This window comes from Pinus tabuliformis, chromosome 5_2 (genome assembly GCF_031772625.1).
Source record: "Pinus tabuliformis cultivar Carrire ecotype Pingquan chromosome 5_2, CPIR1, whole genome shotgun sequence".
NCBI lineage: Eukaryota > Viridiplantae > Streptophyta > Pinopsida > Pinales > Pinaceae > Pinus > Pinus tabuliformis.
In genome coordinates, this window is record NC_142306.1 from 560,601,258 (window position 1) to 560,621,029 (window position 19,772).

Below are 19,772 nucleotides of genomic sequence, written 5' to 3' on the forward strand. Positions count from 1 at the left end.
AACACTTAACTCATGTTTACCCTAGAGAGATTTTAAAAGTGGGTAAATGTGGGATGGGGTGGCTGAGAGGAGTGGAAAAATATTTAGAGGTTCGAGGAGGATTTGTTTGGGAAGTGATTAAACTTATGTTGTTTCATTTAATGTGCTACTAGTTACCTTAGTGGGTTTAATGGCTTGCACAGTAGGAAGGGAGGTTGAGTATGGTTTTCCTAAGTGAAGGAAAAGAACCATAAAACCTCTACACTTGGGGGCATGTTGGTATGGTCAGCATGCAAGAGAGGGAGATGAGGATCGGGTGAATAAAAATGATACAAGAAAGATAATGGGGAGATCATCAAGAAAGTATGTCGAGTATGTGGAGAATTATGCGTTGATGTGTAAAATAAATTGCAAGAGATTTATATGAAGGCATACAAACACAAACTATATGCAGGTATGTGGACTATGTTGGGGATAGGAATATGGTGATTGTGAAACAACTCATGATAACATAGTGCAAGGGAGCAGTGTTGGTGTAATAGAGGGAGCACATAGAGGAGCATGGGGTGAAGAGAAGACTAGGTAAGAGTAGGTGGAGACACATGTAGTTTGGATACCTGCAGGTTTAGTGGGTGGAACCACTGTGTTCTATGGATCGCTGCATGGTAGAGTGGAAACTCTATGACTTTGAATACCTTTGAGGTTTACGAGTTGAAAACATGTGTACTTTGGATCCCTATTGAGTAGGAGAAGCTGTTGTGAGCTATGCTTTTTTGTAGAATTTAGTAGGAGACATTGTGTGCTTTGGGTTCCTGTAAGTAGGTGGAGACTCCATGAGCTCTATATTTCTTTTGTGAAATGGTTGATTGGCATATTGGCCCTTGAATTCCCTGAGCACTTAACTCCTCAAACTCTGAATCTGGCTTGGGGGTGGTCAACTGCAAGAAATATTATAGTGAAACTGGCCTATGTTTGCGTGGAGAGTTCAAGTACCTCCCTTTTCCAGCCATTAAGTTAATTATATAAGTATATTCACTAGTATATATATATAGTAAAGTAGGAGAGGAGAGAGTTGAGGGAACGGGGGCGAGGAGGTTGAACCCTAGCCGCCTTTGCTCCTAGTTTGTGCCTCTCTTTTGCTTCATGGACGAGTCTCCAGAGGCTTCTGTTTTCTGTTGTCGATGCTCGATGGCGGAGTTACTGCATGAAGGTTCTGGTATCAATCTGTTTTGGGGGGAGAGTTTGAGGGAGCGGGGGAGGGGCGGCTACCATGGCTGCCTCTTCCCCTAGTTCGTGCCTTTCCTTCTTAACCAGGTTTCTGGGGCTTCCATTCGCAGTCGTCGCTATTTTTGTAGAAGTATTGCACACTTTCCTGTGTGGTTTGGTGTCGAGGTTTAATGTTCATGGTCTAGATGGTGCGGATTTTTTCGTCACCGCCATGGGCACTATCTTGGTGCTGAACTTCTTATCTGATTTGAGGTTGTAGCGGGTTTGGGGTTTATGCCCTATTTCCTTCTACAGGCATGTTCTGGGGCTATTTGTTTTGGGTTACTGGGCGGCCTGTGCCTTGATTACACTCTGGATTTTGGTAGTTTTTCCTTGGCAGAGCGTATGTGTATGTGACACAGGTTTTTTTTTCCGGTTTTGCTTTTCCCTCTTTTGGGGTTTTAGGCTCCTGTTCTATACAAGATTTGTTGGGGTTTTCAACCCGTTTATTGTAATGATTCGAATCCTGTTTTAGGGATTTTGACAGGTACTCATTTTGGAGTTTTACACTGTAAGTGGCTTATGTCCACTATTCTACATATGCTATTAGCAACTGCAACATGTAATTTTCTGATAAAATCAATGAAAATTATGATTTTTCCATGTGAAAATATATGTGTGTGTGTGTGTGTGTGTGTGTGTAGCACTTTCAATATTGAATGAAGATTTTTTGTTATAACAGTGATTGTATCAACAATGTTTACAGAGGAATGTTTTTTTCTTAGTTGAGTCTAAAATGAGATGGTTATATGGATGTTCTCATGTCCTTAAGGGGCTTTCAGATCCATATGGTTGTTGATATGTTCATAAGTTACATAGCTAGTTACATGGTCTTGTATGAATGCTTGATTTTCTAAGTTAAACTATTATTATATGATTTCTATTGTTTGGCATGGTCATGGATATTTGATTGATTAAGACTATTGATTGTCTATATGCTACAATGTATGTTTCACCAATTGATCTAATAGTATCGCGTGTGATATATGATGTGGTTTAATATGATGTTGTTACATTTGAGTTTATAGAGTAGTGTTAGCCACAGCTTGGCTTGTTTTTGTGCTTGTTAGTAGGCATGTTGTTGGGGCCAGTTTTGGGAAGAAGAAGTTGAAGAAATGTTGAAGTTTTGAGGAAGTTTTGGGAGTTGCATGCAAAAATGTGGAGTAGGAAAAACATAGAGATATCGGCATGTAGATTAGTTGTGGAAGGAGTAGTGTGAAAAACTATCATAGAAAAGAGAACCACATGGTAAGGAGCAATGCGTGAAGAGAATATGAAAGAATGGTTAAGTTTGACTACATCTTCAAACCAATTTTTGATTTGGTCCATATTAGAAATGGTAGTTGATTTTCCGATGGTAATTATATTCTTTGGTATTTCCCATGGTATAAAACAGGGAAAATTTTAGGGGATAATATTCGTAGGTGGGCTAATATTCCATCCTTTTTCCAAAAGAAAGATTCACCAATTCCCATTTTTCTAAAAATTTGACCAAATTTTATAGTATAAAATTATTTTACCTTAAAAATCATCAGTATTATATATTGTATAATATAAAATAAGAAGAAATCTAAACAATTTTATAAAATTATTATCAAACATTTTAAAATTTGCATATTAGGGACTAGTAAGATTTGCCAAGGTTATTAAACTTAAACTTGCATTGTTAAAATTTTCCTTGGTATCAAAGTCATCTTGGTATTATATAACTATGTATAAATAGGAAGATGCCAAGTGGATTTGGGTTGGTTGGTTAGTTGGATAATTCCATGTTGGTTCATGCTTAGTCTTTATTAGTTTATTGATGGTGTTGTAATACTATAATACTATGATGCTTAGGTTGGTGAGTTGAGATGGAGTGGCATTGTAATATCGTAACCTCGCGCTCTACACCCATTTCTATAAGTAATAGAAGATGGTTGAATGTTGTTGTGTCCCATTTACCTTTTTCGTACGAGGTGTTCACATGATTTGTTAATTATATGTGATTCTGGTAGGTAATGGCTTGATGTAAAGCATATTACAATGCTATGAATAATTAAAGTACCCATTTTAAAATTTATTTTTTGTTTGTCATTTCTTTGATGGTTTTTCAGAGCATTTACCACCTGAGGTAGTTTGGTATAACATACACATCTAGTTTTGGATATAAAAATTTGAAAACCTCTTTTCATTATTCTTTTGTGAGATTTGATGTAAGCTGCTTAAATTAGATCATATCTGCCAAGAAGAGGATCAAGGCACAAAAATATATTCTCACATATGAATTCACTTTAATACACAAAATGGTCATTTTCTTTGTGTTTGTGTGGCCAATTATTCAATGTAAGAAGAAATAATCTAGTAACAATTTGTATTCGATCAAGAGTGATGGCATAAAGGCCGAGAATAATATCGGTCTTGACTAGTGGCACGGAAGCCATTGAATCCAGCTGGAATTTTAAACCTACTTTCTTCTTACCAAATTTGGGAGTGATGTTGTTTTAAGATAATTTATCATATGGTTTCCTGCAAAATTGGATTACACAATTGGCTTCTCTATCCCCTAGAGGTTGTGGGTTGATTTACTATTTCATGAAGCCCTAGACAACTTAGATAGAGACCAATCTGGTTGATGTTAGTGATTTCTGGACCATAAAGTTTAGATCATTGTGCTTGAGGGTTGATGTGTTTTGGATTTTGGAAGCCTGGTTGGTTTTATTTTTTGTTTAACAGGCCTTATGATCCCACATTCATGCTTGGAATATGGCGCAAGGGTGATTGGTTGAAAGAGAGATTAGGTTCAGTTAATCCTTGGTTGGGTGGCATGTGGAAGTCTCTGACTTGGTTGGTGGTTTCATATGTTAATATGAGTTATTTCCATATTGTGATCTATGAGCACTTGTATTTATTATTATGGTGATACTATGGTTGATTTTTCATAGTTTCTATTCTGCTTATATGCCGGTTATATGCAAGGTTTTATGATGTGCTCTATTTATGGCTCTTGTTCATGATTCAATAAGTTATTGGATGGTTGATGAACACATGGGTTAACAATTTTTGTTGCATCTAGATAGAGAGGGAATAGAGCCTTCTTGGGGATTCTTACATGAAGTTCAAAAGTTTATGATCATATATGCATTCATGACTTGTAGCTTCTGTGTTTACCATGTGTTTAACAAAATGTCTATCTTGTATTAGGAAAGAGTTGGTCAAGATATTTCTCAAGTTCTGTTTGTTTATAATTGTTATCCGTATTGACATGATTTTGGAACATTATAGGCAATTATGGGCAGTGGTCTGGAGGCTTTCCTGAAAAAGTGGCACAAATCTCATAACTGCATGCATAGAGTAGGGGAATTTGTGTCATCACCATTGCCAGCCAGACCTATGTGTGCACTTGTAGCCTCCCAACCGCATGCATGTAGTGTTATGAGTGCAGTTGGGGAGTTTATCTTGTGAAAAAGAGTTCCATCTCAGGGATTGATCACCTGGGGTGGTTTGCAAGCTCCTGAGTAATCTGTAGTCCCTAAGGGATGGTTATAAGTTGTTGGTTAGTCATCCCCACTTCCGTATCTGGAACTTGGAGGTCAGGTCATATGATAGTGACACTCAGCTCATGTTTACCCTGTAGAGCTTATAAAGTGGGTAAATGTTGGAGGAGGCATTACAGGGTGTTATCAGAGAGGGTTATGTTCTCTTTGGGTGATATATGATACCACAGGGTGGTATCAGAGCTCCTAGATTCAAACACTTGACAAGATGGGATAAGCACATATCGTTATGTGTGCATTATGATGGTTATCGTTATCATGCATGTGGTCATTATTACAGTTTTTGGCATCATTCATGATGTTGAGATGTTGATATGTTGATGTCATTATGTATCTACATCTTGCTAATATGGACTGATTGTGTATATGAGATAGCCTCCCTTGAGATACACATAGGTATGATTTTGATTATGTCTATATTTGGTTTATCTATCATGACATGTTTGTAGGATATAGAAGATCAGAGATATAGAGTAAAATGGTGGACTATAGTTCACATGACTCCCCTTATATGCCTAATGTGAATTCAATGGAATGGGACAGGTCAGTTGAGAAACAAGGAGAAGAGTACTCTCCTGATATACCAGATACAGTGATAATTTTGAAGGCAGATAACAGCAGGTTGATTGAGGCACATGAAATTCTTTCCAAAGCTCAAGAAAAGCAAGAAGAGGTTAATGTAGTCATCCTTCAAAGCCTTTCAGATTTGCAGAAGTAGGGATAGTTGATGATCAGTCATGGATAGGAGTAAAAGACTAATGAGGCATATGGTAGCTTGTATCGATTATAATATATGTTGGATAGAGATGACATAGTCAAAGGTGGTTGATCTTTTGATACACTTGACAGGCAGGCTAACACTCATGGATTTTATTCTAGTTCTGTTTCTGAGAGACATCATCATTGCTACCACCAGCATCCTTATAAGAGAAGTGAGAAGCAATATTTTCCAAAGGAGTTCAAGAAATCCAATCCTCCTACTTTTGATGGGGATGTGAAGAAATCAAAAGATGCAGAAGCATGGCTACTTGGGATGAAGAAGTTCTTTAGATTGCATGATTATTTAGAGAATATGAAAGCCAATATATCGATCTTTAGTTTCAAGGGAAAAGGAGATATTTGGTGGGAAGATGTGAATCATGTCATAGGCATCAGGATAGAGTAGTTGATTTAGCATGAATTTAAAAGACTTTTCAAGAAGAAGTACTTGTCTCAAAGACACTATGATGGGAATGCCAAGGAGTTCTATGAGTTGAAGATGGGTTCCATGATAGATGAAGAGTACATGACTAATTTTTTGGAGATGTTGAGGTACGTGCCCTACCTAAAGGATGAGAAGACAAAGGTCGTAAGGTTCATCAATGGACTTCCTTTAGCATTTAAATAGTGAATTAAGTATGATGAGCCTCGGTAATTGGAGGAAGTCATCGGGAAGTTGAAGAATTGTTATGAGCAGTTTAAGCGCAAGTTTGAGCCTAAGCGGGATTGGAAGGTAATGAGAATATTAAAGGAAAGTGGGCTAATAAGTGAGGAAGACCTCAAGATGTAGGTGATAAAGAGAACATAACACAGTACAAGAAGTTCAATGCAGTTAACAAAGGACATGTATTTCAGCTTGAGGACTAGAATAATGGTGGTGGTAGGTAGCCATTGGGGTGTTAGAATTGTGGTGGAGAGAATCACAAGAGGGAGTTCTCATCGCACTAGGGTGGAAGACCTCAATTTATAGTGCTCAGGAGCCACAGATAGTTGGAGATGTTGGGAAGAGTATTCCTCAAATTTATGCAGTAGTAGATAATAGGCAGGTTTATCATTAGGCCTCCATTATCGAGATGGGAGGTAAGATTTGTGATCAAGTTGTTTCCATTTTGATTGATCCTGGACCTAATTATATTTATATCAGTCCTAACATGGTGGATAATTGTTTCTTGAATAAATAAATGCATCCAGAATATTGGTTGGTGCAGTTGGCTATAGGGACTAAGAGAAGAGTTCATCATTGGGTGAGATCTTGTGCATTTGAGTTGAATGGTATGTCTACATCAGTACATCTAAATTTGCTTCCTTTGGGATCATATAGTATGCTTTTGGGCATGGATTGGTTATCCATTCACGGGATTAAATTGGACTGTTATGATAAGGCTATTGAGTGCCTAGATGATGATGGGGAAAGGATAATTTTGCAGGAAAAGAAGAAGCCTACATCAGTGAGAATGGTTACAGTTATGCAGGCAAAGTGTAGTCACTGGAAGGGATGTATATTGTTTGCAATTCATATTTCTAGTGACAAAGGGAAGGATGTTGAGGATAATGAAGTCTTGAAGAGGTATCCTTTTTTGTAGCAGTTTTAGGATGTGTTTTCAGTAGATATTCCAAAGTTGCCTCCTCATATGATCCAGGTGGCTCTAGAGACACACACAAGACAAGGAGGACTCAAGAAAGCTCAAAAATCAAAGTAATCAGAATGCTTTCAAACCAGGACCAGAGCGTAGATATCATTGTCCTGATCGTGGAGGTGCGAACGATTCGTGAATCCGAGTCCGTACGCGAAATTTAGAAGCAGTCAAAGTTGGGTTGACTTTTTTATGACTGGGCAGCTTAAGGACGCCACAATTTGGACAGAACCCAGCCACCGGATTCCGACCAACTCCAGCCGGATTCCGGGAAAAATTGTGGGGTCATTAATTTGACTCCTACGGCTTAAAAAAACGAATTTTAAAAAGGTGCATTTTGTTATTAAAACAAAATATATATATATATATATAAAGAGGGTGGGGGCCACCAACCCCACCACCCCCCCCAACCTACGCACCATATATATAACCATTGTATTAAAGGGGTGAGGACAGGCCACCTCCAGTGGACCTATCCCACACCCTGAAATCCCTCATACGCACCTTATAACAATTAATCTGGGATCTGGCGGGGGTCGAACCCGCTCGGCCCACGTGGCCGACACCCAAGCGGGCGGCCCCATAATATTACGCAGCCCCCTTTTAATGCAACAATACAGCCCATAAAACGATACAACCACCAAACTACGCCCCAAATTAATTCATGTGATTTTTTATATATATGGTGGTTAAAACATAATGTATAAAAAAAGGGAGGGGTGGGCTTTGACCACCCGACCCCTCCTCAACAAACTGCGTCATTTACCACTTTGCCAAACCACCTTCTTTGATTACTCTGCCAACGAACTTATATATAAACTTGCATTCCATCAATGCATGGGGGAGATGGAGGAACCAGGAGAAGGCACAGATTTTGAGACAGGAGGAGGTTGTGCACGCAGTTCAAGGTAACATTATGCAGGAGGGGTGAAATTTCATTTTGTCAGATCTTGACAAATTTTATATGGTTTCAGCACTTCTCGTCACCACGAACGCAATGGAAATGTCCGTGTCTCCATCAGAGTTCTGCATTTTTTGGCCATTTTTTAGTATGTAGGTGGAACCATGATTGCTGCAAAACAAGGAGCGGAACCATGATCCCTGCAATTTTTCTCCATGTTGGAATATAGTCAAGTTTATACTCATTTTTCATGGTTTTCTACAGGGGTTGTAGTGGCAAAGTTATATTCCCCTTTTGAGTTCCAGATTTCCCATCCACTCGTGGAGGAGAATCTTTGAGGAATCTAAAAGATTCCTTGAGCCCCAAATTCTCAACTTCTCAGATTTCAAAAATTGGACAGTCAGTTTTGCTTTATTCGACATCACAAATATGATGGTGCGTTCAGATTTCTCATTCTCTCATTCTATTCTTTATCCACTTCTAGGTGGAATTCAGGTGTCAACACTCATGTGTGAGCAGTCATGTTCATGCGAGCGATGTCGTGAGATCGATGGTCCGAACAGCTTCAGCAGTTTGACATCTGATTTTCCAGATGGCCCCTAGTTGTGAGGTATATGATGTGTTCATGTACTTCTTCTTTATGCATTATGTTGCACAGATCCTTGATTGATGTTGATGCAGGATCTTGTTTCTTACATGTTTTCATGATTCCTTGCTTGATGTGATGCGGAATCATCTATGTGATGTACTTGCTGTCATGATTCGTCATGTTATGCTTTGAGATCCCTTTGTTGTATGTTGTTGGGATACTCTTATTGTCGTCATGCATGTTTTTGCATTGAGATCCCTTTTATGCCATGTTGGCAGGATGCTCATCATGCATGAGTTTTATGTCATACTAATAGGAGTCTTTTGATTGAGAGTTCCTATAGTGGAACATCTCTTAGAGCCACTCCTGCGTGAGGGAATTTTTCCTTGTATGATATCGACGTCACCTCTATGTGCATCACCACTATTGACAGCACTTAATGCAGCAGCCTACACCATATTGACACCGGGGCCAGGAGACGTAGTCCCTCCTGGACGAACTCCGTTATCAACGCTTATGTTTTTATGTCGTTGATGATTGACATGTTCTTCTTCTTTACAACATGCAAATGTATTCATTTATGTTCTTTTCAAAATAAAATTTAACACATCACAAAATTAAAAGGTCTTGGAAGGGTCCTTCGTCACACCTGGACCTAGATCAAGTGGTATTGGAGCGGTCTTTGTGTTGATGTGAATTGCAGCATGAACAATGGAACGTGCAGAAACAGAGGATGAAAAAGTGATGTATGAGAGACCATGCTTAACATTTCCAAAAGAGTGGAAATCATGTATGAAACTCTACAGAAAGAGACAGAGGAAAAGGAGCGATTGCAGCTTCAATTGTAGGCCACGGAAGAGGCCCTGGAAGAACTAAAGCAAAACAAACATAATCTTCAAACAAAGAATGTTGAATTGAAGATGTGACTACATGAAGAGAAATAGGAAAAAAAAAGTTTGCTACGACAGCTGCAAGCAAAGGACGAGGCCTTCGAAAAGCTACAGCATGACCCATGTGAGGTAAAACTTAGTTCTCCATCTTCATGTATGTTTCTTGATGATGATTTTGTTGTTTTTGAAAATCATACCACAGGAATTGGCTCCAAACTGTTGAAGAAAATGGGGTATGAAGGAAAAGGCTTGGGCGTTAATGGCCAAGGCATTGTCAACCCCATCAAAGTAGAGGAATTACCCTGTCAGGCAGGACTTGGGTATGTCAGGAAAGAAGTTGGGGAATGCGCCGAGACAGCTAGCGAACCACCAACAATGGATGATGAGAAACCCTCATCAGTTCTTTCCAAATCAAAAGAGGAGGTAAAAGATGTTGATTTCCTTTCGGTTTCATCTTCACATAGTATGAGTTCTGTTGGAGATTTGGAGATCCCAATTACAGGGACAAACATGAGGCTCCTTACAAGGATGAGGCACAAGGAGGAAGAATAACTTGGTGTTAATAACCAAGGCATAACTCAACCTTTGGAGGTTGTGCACAAACATCAATTTGCAGGCTCGAGATACACTAAAGGAGAGTGCTCGAAGGTGTCAGAGTCATCTGAGACATTGTTGAAATCATCAAGGAAAGAGAATGATGGGAACACATCCCCATCATCCCACGGCAGTGCCCATTGCAGGGAGAGAGCTGAGGCAAGCTCTCATTGCCATACTGACATCAGAGACAGCAAGGGAAGGTATAACCACTTTCGATCTTCGAATGTTCATTTCGATTATGATCATGTTGATAATAATGAACGTAAAACATGGCATCGAAAAACATGCACCTTTTGTGGATTACATAACCATACATTTTCTAAGTGTTTGAAAAGAATGGCAGCACACAAAAGGATGAGGCATGAAATACCCCCTCAACAGCATGAAAAGAAACAGGTTAAGCAAATATGGAGGAACAAAACCTACTGCATTCATTGCGATAGAAGTGGCCATCAAAGAGCCACTTGTTGGAGGCTCCATCCAGAGCAGTGCCTTAAAGACAAAGCATCGGTGCATGAACCAGGTGAAGCAATTGTTCGACAAGAAAAACCACCTCAAGGAGGTGACCTATTCACATTGATAAGTGAAAAATGGTTTCTAGACATGTTGTCATTTCATGGTCGTTCTTTTGTAAATCATTTGTTGCATTTTAAAATGTAAAAGTGATGATGTGTTTCCCATCATTTATTCAGCAACAATTATGTCAGGTCTTATTTTGTGTCCCATGTTAAACTATGAAAGCGATGTTATGTTTCCATCACTTGTCAAAACAATAGTGTGTGGCCTTATGTTTGTAAATCATGTGTTTCAATGATGATGTGTTTTCCATCACTTGTTGAAGCAACAATGATAGATTGGCCTCGTTGTCATAGCTGAGGTCTTGCGTCCATCTTGATGTAAACTTGACCACCGAGTATGTGTTATAAACTCGTGGCAAGTGGGGGACGTTTGGCTCATTAGTTGGTCATAAAAGTCAAGCACGTAATGTGCAAAACAATGTACTACAGGTTGTAGAGGTAGCAGGGGTCGGCTCATCGCTTAAGGCTTCAAAGAACAAAGGTGAAGGAGATGGAAGCGAGACCTTTTCAGGACGCTTGTGATGCAGACAAGGTACAGAGAAGTTGCAGATTATTTTTCATGCTTTTGGAGGACCAAAAGCTCCTCAATGGGGAGGATTGATCTAGGTGGCTCTAGAGACACACAGGACAAGGACGACTCAGGAAAGCTCAAAAATCAAAGTGATCAGAATGTTTTCGAACTAGGACCAAAACGTCGATCTCGCCGTTCTGATTGTGAAGGTGTGAACGGTTCATCAATTCGAGTCCATATGCGAAAGTTAGAAGCAGTCAAATTTGGGTTGAATTTTTTATCACTTGGCAGCTTAAGGAGGCCACAATTTGGACCGAACCCGGCCACCGAATTTCGGCCAACTCCAGCGGGATTTTGGGAGAAATTGTGGGGTCCTTAATTTGACTCCTATGGCTTAAAAAAATGAATTTAAGAAAGGTGCATTTTGTTATTAGAAACAAAACAAAAAAATATAAATAAAGGGGGTGGGGGCCACCAACCCCACCACCCCCCCCCCCAACCAAACCTACACACCATATATATAACCATTGTATTAAAGGGGTGGGCACGGACACCTCCGGTGGACTCGTCCCACACCCCGAAATCCCTCATATGCACCTTATAACAATTAGTCCGGACGCTGGCGAGGGTCGAACCCGCCCGGCCCACGTGGTTGGCCCCCAAGCGGGCAGCCCCATAATAATACGCAGCCCTTTTTTAATGCGGCAGTACAACCCATAAAATGGTACAACCACCAAACTATGCCCCAAATTAATCATGCGATTTTTTTTATATATGGTGGTTAAAACATAATGTATAAAAAAAGGGAGGGGTGGGGTTTGACCACCTGACCCCTCCTCAACAAACTGCCTCATTTACCACTTTGCCAAAGCACCTTATTTGATTACTCTGCCAACAAACTTATATATAAAATTGCATTTTACTAGTGCACGGGGGAGATGGAGGAACCAGGAGCGAGCACGGATTTCGAGACAGGAGGAGGCTGTGCACACAGTTCGGGGAAACATTATGCAGGAGTGGTGAAATTTCATTTTGTCAGATCTTGACAAATTTTACATGGTTTCAATAGTTCTCATCGCCATGAACTCAATGACATTGTCTATGTCTCCATCAGAGTTCTAAATTTTTCGGCCATTTTTCAGTATGCAAGTGGAACCATGATCGCTGCAAAATAGGTAGTGGAACCATGAACCTTGCAATTTTCCGAGGAGGTAATTTTTCTCCATGTTGGAATATAGTCAAGTTTATACTCATTTTTCATGGTTTTCCGCAGGGGTTGTAATGGAAAAGTCGGATTTGTCTTTTGAGTTGCAGATTTGCAATCCATCCATGGAGTAGAATCTTTGAGGAATCTAGGGGAATCTAAAAGATTCCTTGAGCCCCAGATTCTCAACTTCTCAGATTTCAAAAATTGGACAGTCGATTTTGCACTATTCGACATCACAAATCGGATGGTGCGTTCAGATTTCTCATTCTGTGATTCTATTCTTCAGCCACTTCTAAGTGGAATGCAAGTGTCAACACTCATGTGCGAGCAATCATGTTCATGCGATCAATGCTGTGAGATCGATGATATGAACAGCTTCAACAGTTTGACATCCGATTTTTTAAATGGCTCCTAGTTGTGACGTATATGATGTGTTCATGTACTTCTTCTTTATGCATTATGTTGCACATATCCTTGATTGATGTTGATGTAGGATCTTGTTTCTTACATGTTTTCATGATTCCTTACTTGATGTGATGCGGAATCATCTATGTGATATACCTATTGTCATGATTCCTCATGTTATGCTTTGAGATCCCTTTGTTGTATGTTGTTGGGATACTCTTGTTGTCATCATGCATGTTTTGGCATTGAGATCCCTTTTATGCCATGTTGGCAGGATGCTCATCATGCATGAGTTTTATGTCATACTGATAGGAGTCTTTTGATTGAGAGTTCCTATAGCGGAACATCTCTTAGAGCCACTCCTATGTGAGGGCATTTTTCCTTGTATGATATCGACGTAACCTCTATGTGCATCACCACTATTGACAACACTTAATGCAGCAGCCTACACCATCTTGACACCAGAGCCCGGAGACGTAGTCCCTCCTGGACAAACTCCATTATCAACGCTTATGTTTTTATGTTGTTGATGATTAACATGTTCCTCTTCTTTACAACATGCAGATGTATTCATTTATGTTCTTTTAAAAATGCAATTTAACACATCACGAAAGTAAAAGGTCTTGGAAGGGTCCTTCGTCACACCCAGACCTAGATTGTCATAGGGGAAGTGAAATTTTCTATTGAGTTGATGCGAGGAGAAACACCAACTTCTAAGGCACTATACAGGATGATCACCACAAAGTTGGTTGAATTTAAGTTGTAGCTTAAATAAATGTTTGATAAAGGATAAATAAGGCCAAGTGTATCTCCATGGGGTGCACCAGTATTGTTTGTAAAGAAGAATGATGGTAATCTCATATTGTGCATTAATTATAGGTAATTGAGAAAGGTGACTATAAAGAACGTGTAGCCATTACCACGATTGATGAATTGTTTGATCAGTTGAAGGCAACAACAATGTTTTCAAAGATTGTTTTGAGATTGGGATATCATCAGGTGTGCATCAAATAAGACTACATTTCGTACAAGGTATGGACATTATGAGTTTGTGGTGGTTCCTTTTGGTTTTACTAATGCTCAAACCACTTTCATGTGTTTGATGAATAGTGTGTTGTGCCCTTACCTGGACAAGTTTGTGATAGTGTTTATTGATGATATATTGATATACACTAAGATTGAGGAAGAGCACGCAAAGCACCTAGCAGTAGTGTTGATATTATTGAGAGAGCATCAATGATATGCCAAGGTCAGCAAGTCTAGTTTCTTTTAGTCTCAGATTCATTACTTAGTACATGTTGTTTCCAAGGAGGGGATATCAGTACCAAGTTTTTGTAGCATTGTACCTACCATCATCTCCAATTTCAATATGCATCTGGAGATCCTTCTCCTCCAAGCTACTGAAAAACTTCATGTACCATGTCATATGGAACGAGGCACTGGAATCAGGTACCACACACTCCCCATAGCAATGTTAGTCATGCATGCTATTAGGGTGAATTCTAATCCAAATTGTGAAGACAATGCTTCACCTCCTGCTCCTCCTGAAGATTTTCTGTTAGACTTCCTGTGCGAACATTTTTTTGCATAGTGCCCATATTTGTGGAAGTGGAAGCATTTTATCTTGCTCAAGTCTTTATTCTTTCCATTATTTTGGTTGGATTCAGGTTTCCTTTGGGTATTCTTTCCTTTCACTTCTTCCCCTTTCCAACCAATGCCAAATTCTCTTCATCCTTTTCTCTCGATGAAGTTCCATCTCTAATATTTCTCCTAAACTCTTCTTGAACTTTTAAAAATAGCAACAAGAAATTACAATTTAATTTGTCCTTGAATTAAATTGTGAATTAAAATTGTACTTATATTCTCATAGAAACTTGTAATAGTTAATTAAGTTAAATTGACTTAATTGACTTAGGAAATTAGTGTTGGAAGTCTATCTAGAGTCATGTAAAGTGATCCCTAAATTTTAGTGGTCCAGATTGAATTCCTTGGAGTTGTAATTAGATAACTCAATCTACCTGAGTTATAGTCAGTTAAACTAGTTCTAATTGTTGGAGGAACTAGTAGAGTTCTAGTAGTGGAGTAGTGCACTAGTGCATCCCCAGTACCACACCATCTAACTGCATATTCACTCATAAATAAATCAAGCATGTTAGTTTAGAGGAAGACCCAGTTGAGATTAGAGTGTAGGGACAGTGTAATATCAGTTGTATAATTTTCTGAGATGTACATATTGTGCATGCAATCAGTTGAGGACCTATGTTTGGATTGCGAAGGATTTCCAAATTAAATATGGGCTAATTCTCTCAGGAATTTCACAAGGAATTAGGGGCTTGGCAGGCATTAGAATTGGCTAAGTGTTGGTTTGAGATGGCTTGTGAGGTGGAGAGTTAGATCATACTTGTGCAGGGATTGTTCTAGTGTGAACACGCATTGTATTTTATTCTCAGATCTTCTGGTTAATGAAATATAGATAGTCATGGTTTTGAGCAGTGGTTTTCCCTAGAAAAATATTGTGTTATGTGTGATTGATATTCTTCCTCTTTCTTCTTATTGTTTAGATTCTTGTCTTGTGTTTTAGTATATCAAATGAGTTGTTGAATATACAGAAAATTCTACATGGTATTAGAGCTGAATATAGTATAGAAGAGGATATTTCGAGTTTGTTGTGCTGGTGAAAATCAAATTTGTAGTTCATACTTCAGATTTAGAAATATGGCTTTATACGATTTGAGACTTGAGTATGCCTTGGAAGGAAACTTGAATTACATAGCCTGGAAGGACATGATCAAAGCAATGCTAAAAGACAATGGCTTCAAGGAATTCATTGATCAAAACATTCATATGCCTCCAGCATCGGATGCTAAAGATCTGGTTGAATGGATAAGGTGTGTGGCAAAGGCAAGGCAGATTATCCTTGAGGGAGTTCAAGATCACTTTTTCTCGAGTCTCCATGGCAAGGAAAATCCATTCTCAATTTGGAAGGCATTGACGGACCTGTTTCAAAATAGCACTGACCATAGGAAGTTGGCACTGAAGGACAAACTCAGGAATATTAAGATGGAGAAGGGCGACTCTATTCTGAAATAGTTGACCAAGTTCACTCATTATCATGATGATCTTGGAAGTGTTGGGATTAATTTTTTCGAAGACGATATGGTGAGCCTAGCTCTTCTTAGACTTCCCAAGAGTTGGCATAGTTATTAGGACTCTATAAATGGGAGGAAGAAGCTTCCGAATTGGGAACATTTGTGGTCGGATTTGGTACAGGAAGAGATTTGGAGGAACACCAAAGACAGATTCTCATCAAAGACTGATGCTAATGAAAATTGTGCCTTAGTGGGTAAGGCAAAAAAAGGGAAAGGGAAGACGTCCCATTCCAAATTGGATTATTTTCATGGAGGTAAGAATAAGGACATGTCAAGAGTCAAGTGCTTTCATTGTCACGAGTTGGGAAATTTTTCTACAAATTGTTCGCTCAATAAGTCCAAGAAGAAGCCCTTAGGGGGAGCGGCAGGTGATGCTCTTGCCTCACAATTCGAACTGGACTTTACCCTCATTGCATGTATGGTTTCATCGATGATGGGTAGTGTATGGTACCTAGACAGTGGAGCTTCTTTCCACATGATTGGTAATAAGGAGTTATTCAACAACTTGCAGGAGAAGGATCTCTAGATGCATATCAAGATGGGTGATGACAGGAGGTATAGTGCTACCAGGTACAATTACCTTTCAGATGGATTCGGGTGCTCCCCTCACTTTGAGAGATGTTATGTATGTTCCTAGTTTGAAGAAGAACTTGGTATCTATTGCCATGTTGGAGGATATAGGTTACGATGTGATCTTTATTAAGAGAAAGGTGTTCCTTCATCACATAGCCATGAGACAGGTAAAGAGGATAAGGATTCGGGTGAAGAATCTCTACAAGTTAGAGGTAGAAGATTGTGCTTCCTTGAGCATGAAAGCATAGAAGGTGCCAAGCCGAGACATCAATGAGTTTTGGCACAGGCGGTTGGGTCACTTGCATCATGGCACTTTGAAAATCATTCAACAAATTTCTACTAGTCTTCCCAAAGGTACACTAGAGTAAGTTGCCACATGCAAAGGGCGTAATTTGGGAAAATACACCAAATCTTCTTTTCATGACAAAGATAGTTGAGCACAGGTGATTCTCGATCGAGTTCATTTAGATGTGTTTGGACCTTTCTCAATAGAATTCACAGCCAAGCACAGGTATTATGTTATATTTGTTGGTTATTTTTCTCGTAAATATTGGATCTTCTTCATGCAGAAGAAAGATCAGAATTTTGAAAATTTTTGTGAATTTAAATCATTGGTCAAGAAATATATTGGCAGGAAGGTTAAATCTCTCAGGAGTGATAACGATGGAGACTATGTGTCGAATGAGTTTAAAAACTTCTATGTGGTAGAAGGCATTCGACGAGATTTGATAACACCTCATAACCCAGAGTAAAATGGGGTGGATAAAAGGAAGAATAGAAGAATTGTAGGAGAAACACGAGTGATGTTACATGATCAGGGCCTACCACTACACTTGTGGGTCAAGGCACGCAACACAGTTGTTTATTTGCAGAACATAAACCATCATCGAATTCTTGGGATGACTACACCAGAGGAGGCTTTCTCGAGGAAGAGACCAGATGTGAGTCACTTCAGGATTTTTGGATCATTGGTATATTTCTATTTGACCAAAGATGCACGGAAGAATCTTGAGTCGATAGGAGAGTTGGGGATATTTTTGGGGTACATTGATACACCTCACAACTATCAAGTGTACCTATTGACCAACAATATGATAGTGGTTCGCAAGGATGTAAAATTCGATGAAGAGAAGGCCATGAGATGTTCCTTGAGAGCGAGTTTTAGCTACATGTGGTTGAGGAGATTTTAGCTCTTAAGGAGGAACCTTAGATTGATGTGGAACATCCACATGTAGAGGATCCATGAGTGAATATATCCACTCAGGCATAGTCTTCCAGAGATGGGAGAAAGCACACTAGAGAGGCTAGTAGGCTATTACATGATGCGATAGAGAATGTGGGAGGACCCACATCAAATCTCAGGAAGAGGAGGTCACCAAAGAGGTATATTGGATACATGGCTCTTATGAGTGGATGTTTTGAGACAGAGCCATGTTCTTTTGAGGAGGCAGTGCAGAAACCGGTTTGGGTTGATGCCATGGTTGAGGGGTATGAATGCATTGTCAGGAACAATGTTTGGGATGGGGTCCCAAGACCAGCGGACAAGTCAGTGGTGAGTTCACAATGGCTTTACAAGGTAAATAAAGTAGCAAATGGTAGTGTGGAGAAACATAAGGCCATGTTTGTGGCTTGGAGATTTTCTCAGGTGGAGGGGATTGACTATGATGAGACATTTGCTCTTGTTGTAAGGTACCCATCAATCAGATCCATTTTGACACTTTCAGCATAGATGGGTCGGAAGATACATCAGATGGATGTAAAGAAAACCTTCCTTAATGGCATGATTGAGGAAGAGGTGCATATTGAGTAGCTTGAAGGTTTTGAGACCTTTGACTGAGAGTCTCATGTGTGCCCACTCAAGCGACCGTTGTATGGGCCGAAGCAAGCACCTTGAGCTACTTCACCGGGTTGGGCTTCATCAAAAGGGAAGCAAATGTGAACCTTTACCATATTGTGGTTGAAGGTAAATTATTTATTATTGTTTTATATGTCAACAATTTGATTCTGGCAGATGATGATAAGTTGATCAAGTATTGCAAAAGAGTTTGAAATGAAGGACTTGGCGCTCATGCACTACCTTATGGGCATGGAAGTATGGCAAGGTGATGGGGAACTTTTTGTCTCTTAGGGAAAGTGTACCAACGAGATACTGAAAAGGATCCACATGGAGAGCAGTAAACCCATGGAGACTCCTCTAGTAGGTAACTGGAGGAAGGAGGATGCTACTTCCAGTGAAGTAGTGGAAGCTACTATTTACAGACATCTTGTGGGTTCACTCATGTATTTGGTGAACACACGACCAAAAATGTGCTATGCAGTTAACCATCTGAGTCAAGCGATGGTTAGGTCGAACAAGTTGTATTGGAAGGCATCCGAGCATGTGTTGAGATACCTTGGAGGCACTACTTAGTATGGTTTATGGTACAGACGGACAAAGGGAATGGATATTCAGGCCTTTAATGATGCAGATTGAGTAGAGAGTCCATCTGACAGGAAGAGAACATCAGGAGGGATCTTTAGTATTGGGTCTTCTTGGTACAACAGGAAATAGAGATGAGTTGCACTCATTTCAGCAGAGGAAAAGTACATGGTTGCTAGTCAAGCAGCTTATGAGGCCATATGGATGAGGAAGATTCTAGTTGGTTTTTTTGGTTAGCATATGGATCCAACTATGATTTACTGTGACAATGGTAGTTGTATCAAACTCTATGAAAATCTATTTTTTCATGATCTGTCCAAGCATATTGATATCCGGCATCATCATCCTTGAGATTGTGTGAAAAGGAGGATTATGTTGTTGGAGTACATTCCCACAGAGGAGAATGATGCAGATATCTTGAAAAATGCATTGTCAAGATGTAAATTCAAGTTTCACAAAGACAAGATTAGGGTAGCTGATAATCCATTTCTTGTTGAGAGGGAGTGTTAAAAATAGCAACAAGAAATTCCAATTTTATTTGTCTTTGAATTAAATTGTGAATTAAAATTGTAATTCTATTCTCATAGAAACTTCTAGTAGTTAATTACATTAAATTGACTTAAGAATTAGGAAATTTGAGTTGGAAGTCTATCTAGAGTCATGTAAAGTGATCCCTAAATTTTGTGGGTCTAGATTGAGTTCTTTGGAGTTGTAATTAGATAACTTAATCTAACTGAGTTATAGTCAGTTAAACTAGTTCTAACTGTTGGAGGAACTAG